Genomic DNA, 10,818 nt, shown 5'->3' on the forward strand with positions numbered 1-10,818 from the left:
GACCATGAACATGGGGACTGCAATGTTATTTGTACTCCTGAACATTATGGGAGATTGGCATTTCTCTACTGCCAATGAGGCTGCTTGCATCGTATTCGCACTACTAGCTCGGGTCATGCTTTATTTAACATTTTAGGTTGTGTTGTCTCCGGCCGAACGAGCTCGCGACTTTTAGGGATAAGTATATACTTTTACGATCAACCACCGCCATGAATCATGAAGACACATTTCCCACGGTTTTGCGGCTACTTTTCATGATGGGTCAAGGTGGATTCCATGTGCCCAAAGAAACGTAATCATTCGCCATTAAGGTTTCATTAATGGAAGCGCCCATTTCGATACGAGGCATGTTCGATGTTACCCAAAGGACGAAAAGATGAAGACCAATTTGAGGGAATCCGGAGACAAAGAATGGGCTGAAATCTGGCAGACTATTATCTATTGGCGTGATGCTAAGGAAATGCATTTCCTTAAAGAGGACGCCAGACCTTCACGTCCTGCTGAATGGTAAACTTGAGTTTGCCATTGTACATATATCTAGCTAAACCTTCTATTTGGTGTGCTATTGTTTTTCATGTTTCGTACGCTATGGTTCATTATATCATGTGCTATGTTTAGTGTGCTATTGAACATTTTCTTGTTCTTTCTGAATAATATATTATGATCTCCAACCCTCTCATTCCAAAGAATCTAGCCCTAATTTTGCTTACGGTTCTCGTGTACTTTTCTCTTTAATTATTGATCCTTCGAGGACTAAGCATCATTACGTTTGGGGGTGCTTTAAACCTGTAGCAAAAATTAGGCATCTTGTAGCCTATATATAGTTTTTATTTTCATATTAATAATTGTACTTAGTGACAAAGTCTTGTTTCCTTTTCAATGATGAAAATTGTCTAGAAATCTCACATTAGTATCCTAATTAGGATTTGTTTTAAGAAACTTTAGATAATAATGTGATGCAATAGTTTATACATCTTTTCATGAATATTCATGTACTGAGTATCATTGATTGTACATAGCAGTAAGTTTCTGGAACCAACGGTTAGTTACTTAAACTATAAATCCTGTGAGAATCTAACCAAAAGCCTTGATATGAGTGATTTGTGTGTGATGACACAGAGGAGTAGTTTTTCCGATTAGAGGAAATTACGATCTACTTACTTGATCACCAACCAACCCTAAAGAGAATTTAGGCCTTCTTTGGATCGACATAGCTAAAAATTCTTACCTATTACAAATATTACCGCTAGTCACTCCACTGAACCTTTCATCAAACCTTTCACTTTCACCACAAAAATTCCTTACCCATCTATTAAACCAAATAAAAGAACCTACCTAAGTGATGAGTATGAAATAGGATAAAATGTGGAAGAATAAAGAGAAAGACTTGTCCTAAATATAAGTCGGGCCATTTGCTTCAAGAAAGGAAAATAGAATCATGTTCTTAAGCCATATATATATATATATATATATATATATATATATTTTTAAAAAAAAAAAAAATCCTTAGTAGCCGTGAGAGGAGGCTTAAGAACAAGGTTGGAAAAACTTCGGTTAGAAGAAGGAAAGGAAACAAGGATTTCTCTAGTGTAAAATATATGAAGACCCTATTCTCTCATACTTCAGAATTTTGATTATCCATTTCCATTTTCTTGTACACTATCACCTAAGCCCCACAATACCTAATAAAGACCTCTAGCTCAATTAGGAGTAGGGTGGTGTGATAATAAGTAGTAGGCGTGATTGATCGACATCGGCTCCTCCTCGACCGTCATTGAGATGTAAGGAAACGTGTGCCCACCGTATTAATCGGAGTTAACAAAACCCGAGTGGAAAATTTTTGAGTGAATATGTGTTTCAACACATACCTGCGGAGAACCCATTTAGGTATGTTTGTCCAAGGATCTAGAAACAACCCTCGCTAGTATATTTCAATGAAAAGTTCACCGCATGAATAATCATATGTAGATGTTTTAATTATTGAATACATATTAACTTGAGTTTCAAAGAAATAAATCCTCGTTCCCGCTAAGGAGATGTATGGATATCCGAGATTAATTTAGGAAACAAGTTTCACATCGAAGTCGTTGTAGTATAAATAAAGTTTGTGAGTATCTTTTTCTCGAAAACTCTCACGAGGCTATAACTCGGCCCACTAGGGAATTCCTAGTGGTTTAAGGCCTTGTTGCATATGGTCAATGCAATCGCACTCTGCTAAACGAGAATTAGTTTAGGACTACACATTTTTGGCCACTTATCTATTTTAGTGTCTCTTCTTTGCTTGAGGACAAGCAAAGTGTTGTTTGGGGGTAGTGTGATAAGCACCCAAAAGTGTATTATGAAACCCCATTGAGGCATATAAATTTGGTTCATTATGTGTTTAATAATCATGAAATAAATATGTTTTCATACTTTTGCGTGTATTTGCAAAGAAACATGGAAATATTGGTTAAACCCGCAATAAAGCACGAGGAACGGCGATATATGAATTCTTCCAAATCCCATTAGAAGCATCAAACTTCCAAAGCTCCTACCTCTCGAAACCGGGACTCGAACGCGACAAGCGAAGCTGCTCGCATAATCGTATGATGAACTCTACGCGATAGGCGGGAAGTTGTAAAACCGCCCAAAATACCGGATCGCCATCGGATCGCATTATGGACCCACTATCGCGGGGCCACAAGATTGGATGAGTCATCAATCATGGAGCATGTCAAGACAAAGATAACAAATTATTGGTGCAAAGTTGACACCTTGCATGTAATAAATTAGATTAGGTGTTAATAGTGAGAAAAAGGCAAGGTGTCACTTTGTTTTAATGTGGTAGATAAAAATGAATCAATGTGGTTTGATAGTTCACGTGGGAGGAAATGAGATTTCTCTAAAATGGAGAAGAAATTAGACAAGGGTGGGGGACACTCCATTTACTCCCTTGACTTATTTTCCTCACATGACATTATTTTAGTTCCTTAGTGAAAATGAGAAGTTAGTTTTGGTTTTTATTAAAAAGCTTGTAATAGTTTTAATGGAGGAACACTTGTTCTTCTAAGAAATAATAGAAGTGAGTTTGGTTGTGGATTTTCTTCTCTCTCTCTCTCTCTCTTTCTCTTTTGTGTTTTTATTAGTTCATAAGTCTTTGTCCCAAGGATCATGAGCTAACTTCCCTTTTGGGGAGTTAGTCTAACTCATGTGAGGGTAAACCAATTGTTGGTTTGGTAGGTTTAGGAAGAACAACTAACTCTACATCCTACCCCAAAATGGTAGTTGGTGTAGAGTTTAGTTAGAAATCAAGCAATGAGCTTAGAGATAAGTCATTGTTTGGTTTCACTTGCTAGCATGTATGAGCTCTTTAGTGAGCCATGCATGCTAGGGATCAAATCTATTTTTCCGTTAGGGACTTGTCTATGAGTCTAGGAAGAATCAAAACCTATTTCAAATCAACACTAATGATAGTTTCACATGAGGAGGATTAACTCTCCAATTTCTCTTTCAAATTTCCATTTCGGTATTAAGTGCATGTTTTCATTGTTAATGTTTTTATTAATGTTTGTATAGGAGGGAAAAATCTAACATTTATATTATATCCTTACTCCTTAATTTCCCTTTATTGTAACATCTAATTTTTAGTTGTTCTAAGCTTTAGGTTAGTTCGAATCCTTATTCAAACTCTACGAAACGAAGATCGTGAGTAAGGAATCTTGATTGCTTTTACATTAATTTAGAGAGTTCAAAACTCTAAGTAGTGTTCTCCAAGCTTATATCAATTCCCAAATAAACAGGAGGAGTGTGCTACAATTCCGGCAGTAGCACAACAAGCATCAAACTTACCTTTCAGTAAGACTTTGGTCATCATATCCAACCCGTTCTTGTCGGTATAGATCTTCTCAATACACAAATGCTTGTCTTCAAGAACTTCTCTAATCCAATGATAACGCACATGTATGTGCTTTGATCTATAATGAAAACTCAGATTCTTACTCAAATGGATAGCGCTCTGACTGTCACATAGAACTATAAAATGTTTCTGCTTTAGCCCTAGTTCATCGAAGAACCTCTTCATCCATAGCATCTCTTTGCAACACTCAGTGGTTGCAATATACTCGGTTTCTGTAGTGGAGAGGGCAACACATTTTTGCAACTTAGATTGCCAAGAAACTACTCCCCTTGCAAAAGTAAACAGATAACAGGAGGTGGACTTCATAGAGTCAACATCACCTGCCATGTGTGCATCTGTATAGCCTTCAAGCAAGGTCTTACTCCCACCATAACACAACCAAGCTTTGGAAGTGCCCTTGAGATAGCTCAATATCCACTTAACACCTTCCTAATGCTCTTTACCTAGATTTGACAGAAAACGGCTTACAACACCAACGACGAAAGCAATATCCGATCTTGTACACACCATTGCATACATCAAGCTGCCCACTGTGGATGCATAAGGAATATTTTTCATTTGACTATGCTCATGCTTACCCTTTGGACACATATCTTTGGTCATGCGGAACTGGCCACCAAGCGGACAACTGACTGGCTTCGCTTGATCCATGTTAAATCTCTTTAACACCTTCTCAATGTAGCTTTCTTGAAAAAGCCACAACTTCACACTCTTTCTGTCACGAGTGATCCGCATACCAAGTATCTACTTTGCTTGACCCAAATCTTTAATCTCAAAGGACTTACTCAAGTCTTTATTTAGCTTGGATATCTTGTTGATGTTCTGGCCAACTATCAACATATCATCCACATACAACAAGAGCACTATGAAATTCTCATCTGGAAATTTCTGAACAAACACACAATGATAAGAAGCAGACTTCATGTAGCCATGTTTTACCATAAAGGAATCAAACTTTATGTACCACTGTCTCGATGCCTGCTTCAACCTATACAAACTTTTTATCAGCTTGCATACTAGGTGCTCCTTGCCTTTCACCTCAAACCCCTCTGGTTGGTCCATGTAGACATCTTCTTCAAGGTCTCCATGAAGAAAAACTGTCTTGACATCTAGTTGTTCAACCTCTAGGTTCATACTTGCGATCAAACCCAATACCACCCTGATAGAAGTCATCTTCACTACAGGAGAGAAAATTTTATCAAAGTCAATACCTTTCCTTTGACCGAATCCCTTCACAACAAGGCGTGATTTGTGCCTTGGATGCGGATTATTCTCATCATGCTTGACTTTGTAGATCCACTTATTCTTGAGAACTTTTCTTCATTTCGGTTTCTCAACTAAGTCATAAGTGTGACTCTTATGCAAAGAATCCATCTCATCATGCATGACCTTCAACCACTTCTCTTTGTTTGTACCTTCAAGAGCCTATTTGTCACACCCCGAATTTCGACAGAATTCGGAAAAACAATATTTGTTCCCGACTCTTCGATTTTCGAGGTGTGACGCACTCTCAACTCCTAAAAACCCATAAACAGTTTAAATATGCGGATAATTAAAAACCAATAAAAATTTTAACTTAGACAAAAGTCCTCTTCATTACAAAAATTCACAAATAAGATTAGGTTACAAATCTCTTTTCAATAACTCTTTATTTAAAATTACAAATGAAAATACAAATAACATTGTCTCAATTGAAAATCTATATCACCTCAAGGGAAAACAAAACCTATTTTGAAATGCGACGCTAACGTAAACCACAAGCAACAGCTAACCTTCTTCAACACTAAACCTGTCAAGACTTATCAACTATGTTCATTTAATGAACACACTCGATAAGCAAACATGCAAATCGGGTCAGCATTATAAAAATGCTGGTGTGAGTAGCTCTAAAATACAACATATATTTATACATATACATACATAATCTATAAGGCAGTTAGTTCCTCCACCGAGGCGCCTTAACTTCCAACGAATAATACAACATCATTAAGTACCCTAACTAAGGCAGGTAGTTCCTCCACTGAGGCGCCTTAGCTTCCCGACAATAATACAAAGGCATTTAGTTCCTCCACGAGGCACCTTAGGTTCTAACTAAACTAATAATCAGTCAAGCATATTCTATACTTACCACATTTCATGCTCAATTACAGAGTGGGTCGTCTCTGCACAAGTAATTAGTTTGACCCATCCTTCTGCAAAACTATATACAATCATATCTTTAAAGATATATCATTAACCAACACATTATCATAATTATATTAATTAAGGCTTTCTTTGCGTGTCCCTAAAATCACGTCGTATCTATGTCTTACCTAGTTTCCCTGGCTACCACAATCGCTTCCCAATGCCGAACATGTACATTGATAATCGTATAAATATAGTAAAATCATAAATATTAATGTTAACAACACTAATACGTAATCCTATCGTTCTTACGTTTAAATCAATTCTTCTTACTCTCAAAACATAATCATGCAATATAATGAGTAAGGATTCGTTCCACTCTTAACTGTCTAGACTTAAATTGAATTCAACTAATCAAACCCAAAAGGAACAATGGTGAGAGTAATGATTTGATGTGAAATTTTTATACTACCATTCCCAACACAAGAACAAGAACAATAATAAGAATATGTCATTATGGAATAAGTAATTAACTTTATAAATCTAATAGAACAATAAGAACAAGATATGATTGAATGAATAACAACTACTTATTAATCTAATGAACAATAAAAAAACAATGATTCAATACTCAAGAAATAAACTAATTAATTAATCTAAAACTAGATCTAGAACTAAGGTTTAATGGCTACTTTTCTTATCCTAACCTAATTTATTTTCTAACCTAACTATCTACCATTAACAAAGAGCTAAGCTTTTGTTTTTATACTTTCAAATCCAAAAATCGTGCATGGGCTTGGAGCCATATTTTGGGCCAGAGAATCAGGCCCAAAACCCAATTCTTTCAGTCCAAAAAGGCCTTTTCAGCTGCAGTTGGCTTCAACAGACTTTTCGTCTACTTCTGCTCCTCTGATTGGGTCAAGGCTTAGACCATTGGAAATCTCTTTCTGAGCCGGTCGTTTTGATATAAGGTAGGCCCAATTCCGAGGTCTGAGTCCAAAGATACGGCCTTTGGAAGTTCTGCTGACTTTGTGTGCTGTTTCTGCCCTCGTCGACTTTTCAGCTTTTGATCGAGCTTACAAAGGCTTTGTCTTCTTGAATCTTGGCCTTTAATCACGGAACTCCTTAGCAACTAACCTTTTCTCTTTTATCTCGCTAAAGTGGCACATTTCTGCACATCATGGACTTTGAAGCCTAAAATGCATAAAAAACACGTAATCGGTATTAACTCTTAATTATTACTCACATAATTGGTCTAAAAGTATGATGGTTAAGGGGTTAAAACTACAGTTTTGGGCTCTTATCAAACCACCCCCAAACAGCATTTTGCTTGTCCTCAAGCAAAGATGAGAAATTAGAATAAGTGACCAAAAATGAAGTTCTATCTACTCTCGTTTCGCTGAGTGCGATTGCATTGACCATATGCAACAAGGCCTTAAACCACTAGGAATTCCCTAGTGGATGAGTTATAGCCTCGTGAGAGTTTTCCAGTGAAGGTACTCACAAACTTCATCTATACTACAATGACTAAGAAATAAAACTATTGTTTCCTTATTCATGCTCTAAATTAACTATACCTCTCACTAGCAATGCATATATAGTAATCAAGGGAAAACCTAAGCTAATATATGCATAATAATCAATCATCTACAATAAACATATATACAATGAGTAATACTATGAAATGCCTAGCAGGTTCGTTTCTGAAACTTTGGAATAGCGTCCTTAAGTAGGTTCTCACATAAAAGTCAAGACAAAAATCACTCTGATTTTTCCACTCAAGTTTTGCTACTCCATTAATGCGGTTGGGCATACTTTACCTTATAATCTCAATGACACACAAGGAAGCCGAAGTTGATCAAACACATCGCCACTTACTATCCCACTAACCTATTCCTAATTGAGCTAGAAGTCTTTATTAGGTGTCATGGGATTAGGAGATGGTTTAAGAATGAAGGAAACAGATATTCAAAAAAGACAAGTCCGAGACAATAGGGTCTTCATATTACGTGAACTAGAGAAAACCTTGTTCTTTTGCTTCTACACTTTGTTTCCATCCTTAGCCTTTTTCTTTTGGCTTTTCGACTCCTTTTATTCTATTTTTGGAGTTTTTATTTTATTTCTTTTTTTCTTTTCTTTTTTTCTTTTCTTTGGATGGAAACTTCTTTTCTTTTTCTTTTCTTTTCTGAAGCAACTAACTAATTTCTGTTTACACAGGTTTTTCTCTTCTCTTTTCTTCACTCATCCTATTCTCAGACTTATTCTAAAATGGGTAGGTTGATTTTTTTTTTTTTTTATATATATATATTTTGTTTTGTTTTTGTAACAGGGTAAAAGAATTGTGGTTTATGGAAGGCTCAGTGGGGCGACTAGCGGAAAATATAGTTAGGTCAGAATTTCTAGCTATATCGATCCAAAAAGGGCCTAAATTCTCTCTTAGGACATGGTATAGTGGTCAAGCAAGTGGACGTGTGATTTCTCTATTCGGAATATACTTCTCCCTTGTGTCATTTTCTCAAATGTTTCACTCATATAAGGCTTTAGGCTATATTCTCACAGGATTTGTAGAATAAGTACTCTAGCCTAGATTTTAAACTTTCTCGCCAAACAATCATAGATACTCATGTAATATATTTATAGATAGATGCAAAGATTATTACTTACATATTAACCTAAGTTTCTAAAAACTATTCTAATGCAAAAGCTACGTGAGACTTCTAGATTATTAAGAACATAAAGAAAGAAACAATACCAATATTCCTAAGTGTATAGCATAAACTTTTTATTTTTATTATTTTTAAGACAAATAATACGTAATATACAACCTAATATGTGCTTAATATTTACATCGTGTTTCTATACCACCCCCAAACAATTTGGGAGAAGGGGGTTCATGAAACAATTCAATAGCACAATTAAATTATGTAACTAACTAATTTTTATAATTTTTAACATTTTATAAATAAAAGTCGTGAATTTACATCCTAAAAGTGTCTAATTTTTGCAAATGTTTCTATCCCACCCCAAACAATCAACGCTTTGTCCTCAAAGTGTAAAGAGATAAGGAAAGAATTTACCATAGAAACGTGGCAAAAATTGGCAAAGACTGTGAATGTAAATATTGTAAAGATGATATGATAATATGAAGCACAATTAAACCGGTGCGTACTAACTAACACAAACTCTCTTGGAGTAAACATGACAGGGCTTAGGGTGGCAACATGATTTGAAATGAATACCAAAAATGCCACCCCAAACAAAATTGGAAAACTCTTTTTAAGTTTGAAAATTTTGTTTGGCCTATACTCCTTAAAGTTGGTATTGTCATTTAAAAAACTTGGGTCTTTTTAAAGTCGATTCCCTAGACTTACTAATATATGTTTATGTTTTTATTTTATTTAGTTTTTATATGTTTGATTTTTAGAAAAAACAAAACAAAATTACGATAAAGAAATAAAAATGAAACTCACTCCATAGAGAAGCACTACTCAATCCACGAGAGAAAAAGTGCAAGAGATAAATGCGTGAGTCACATGAAACGTAGACTAAGAATCCGACACTTACAACCACTCACCCAAAAGGAGGGTCCGGTTGCCTTAATGGTGCACTCCTATAACATAAGATTGGAATGGAGTACAATCAAGAATAAAATGAGTCTTTTATAGTCGATACTCGAGACTTTATCTAATATATATGTATTAAAATGCAGTTTACCATATATCAACAATCGAAAAAGTTGTGGGTCTTTCCACAAATAATTAACATGGAATCCACCATCAAACAGAATTAAGCACCAAGATTTCCTATGATGTAGCTTAGTGGAATGAGAGCAAAGCCTATATAGATCTAAAACCTAATAGAAGCATCTGGTTTCTTTTTGTCCTCCCCACGGAAGGGGATGCCAAGTAAATGAACGCGGAGAAAATTGATGGTTGTGGAAGATACGTAGGATGTGGATAATTTTTAGAAGGAAAAAATGGAAAAAATGAAAAAGTGTCAGGTGGCTTGTCCTTGGGTGTTACTTCTTCACCAGTTGGTTTTAGATAGTTATGAAGCATAGGAGAAACGCCAAGGTCAAGTACAAACTCAATGGTTCTTTGAAAAGGTAGAGGGTGAGAAACATTCGTGATGGAAGGTGAATGAGTGACATGAGGATGTGAGGTGGGTGAATGGTGTTCAACTAGTGTTCTTAGGTCTATATCATCAGAGGCCTTGAGATATGCAAGACATTCCTCAATAGGTGGGTAAGAAGAATCACTGGGATAGAGGGCGAAAAATTCTTCTTCCGTCATGGCGTCAAGAGATGAATGGATGTCAATAGGAGAGAACTCGTGAGGCAGCAAAGAAGGGTTGCAAAAGAGTCGAAGGAAATCCTCCTTGATGTTATCTACGTCTAGGGAGTAGAAATTGTGATCCTTGTCTTCTTCCATAAGAGGGTATCTACTAGTGTGGGGACTAAAGTGTCACCGACTAATGTGAGGTACAAAACTCTCAATGTACTTCACTTCCCTTCTACAGTGCAAACCTAGTTGTCCTTGTTTTTGTCTAAACATATTAACTTCTACGTAAAGATTTCCAAAAGAAAGAGTCATTGAGCCATCCCGACAATTGATTTGGGCATTCAAGGTTGCCAAGAAAGGACGCCCTAAGATGATGGGAATGGAATCATGAGCAACTTCGTGTCAAGAATAACAAAGTCGGCCGGATAGTAAAAATCCTGAACTTTAACGAGAATATTTTCAACTACACCCTTGGGATACTTAATAGAACGACGGGCTAACTGCAAAGTCATTTTGGTT

The sequence above is a fragment of the Coptis chinensis genome, chromosome 3 (genome assembly GCF_015680905.1).
Source record: "Coptis chinensis isolate HL-2020 chromosome 3, ASM1568090v1, whole genome shotgun sequence".
Taxonomy (NCBI): domain Eukaryota; kingdom Viridiplantae; phylum Streptophyta; class Magnoliopsida; order Ranunculales; family Ranunculaceae; genus Coptis; species Coptis chinensis.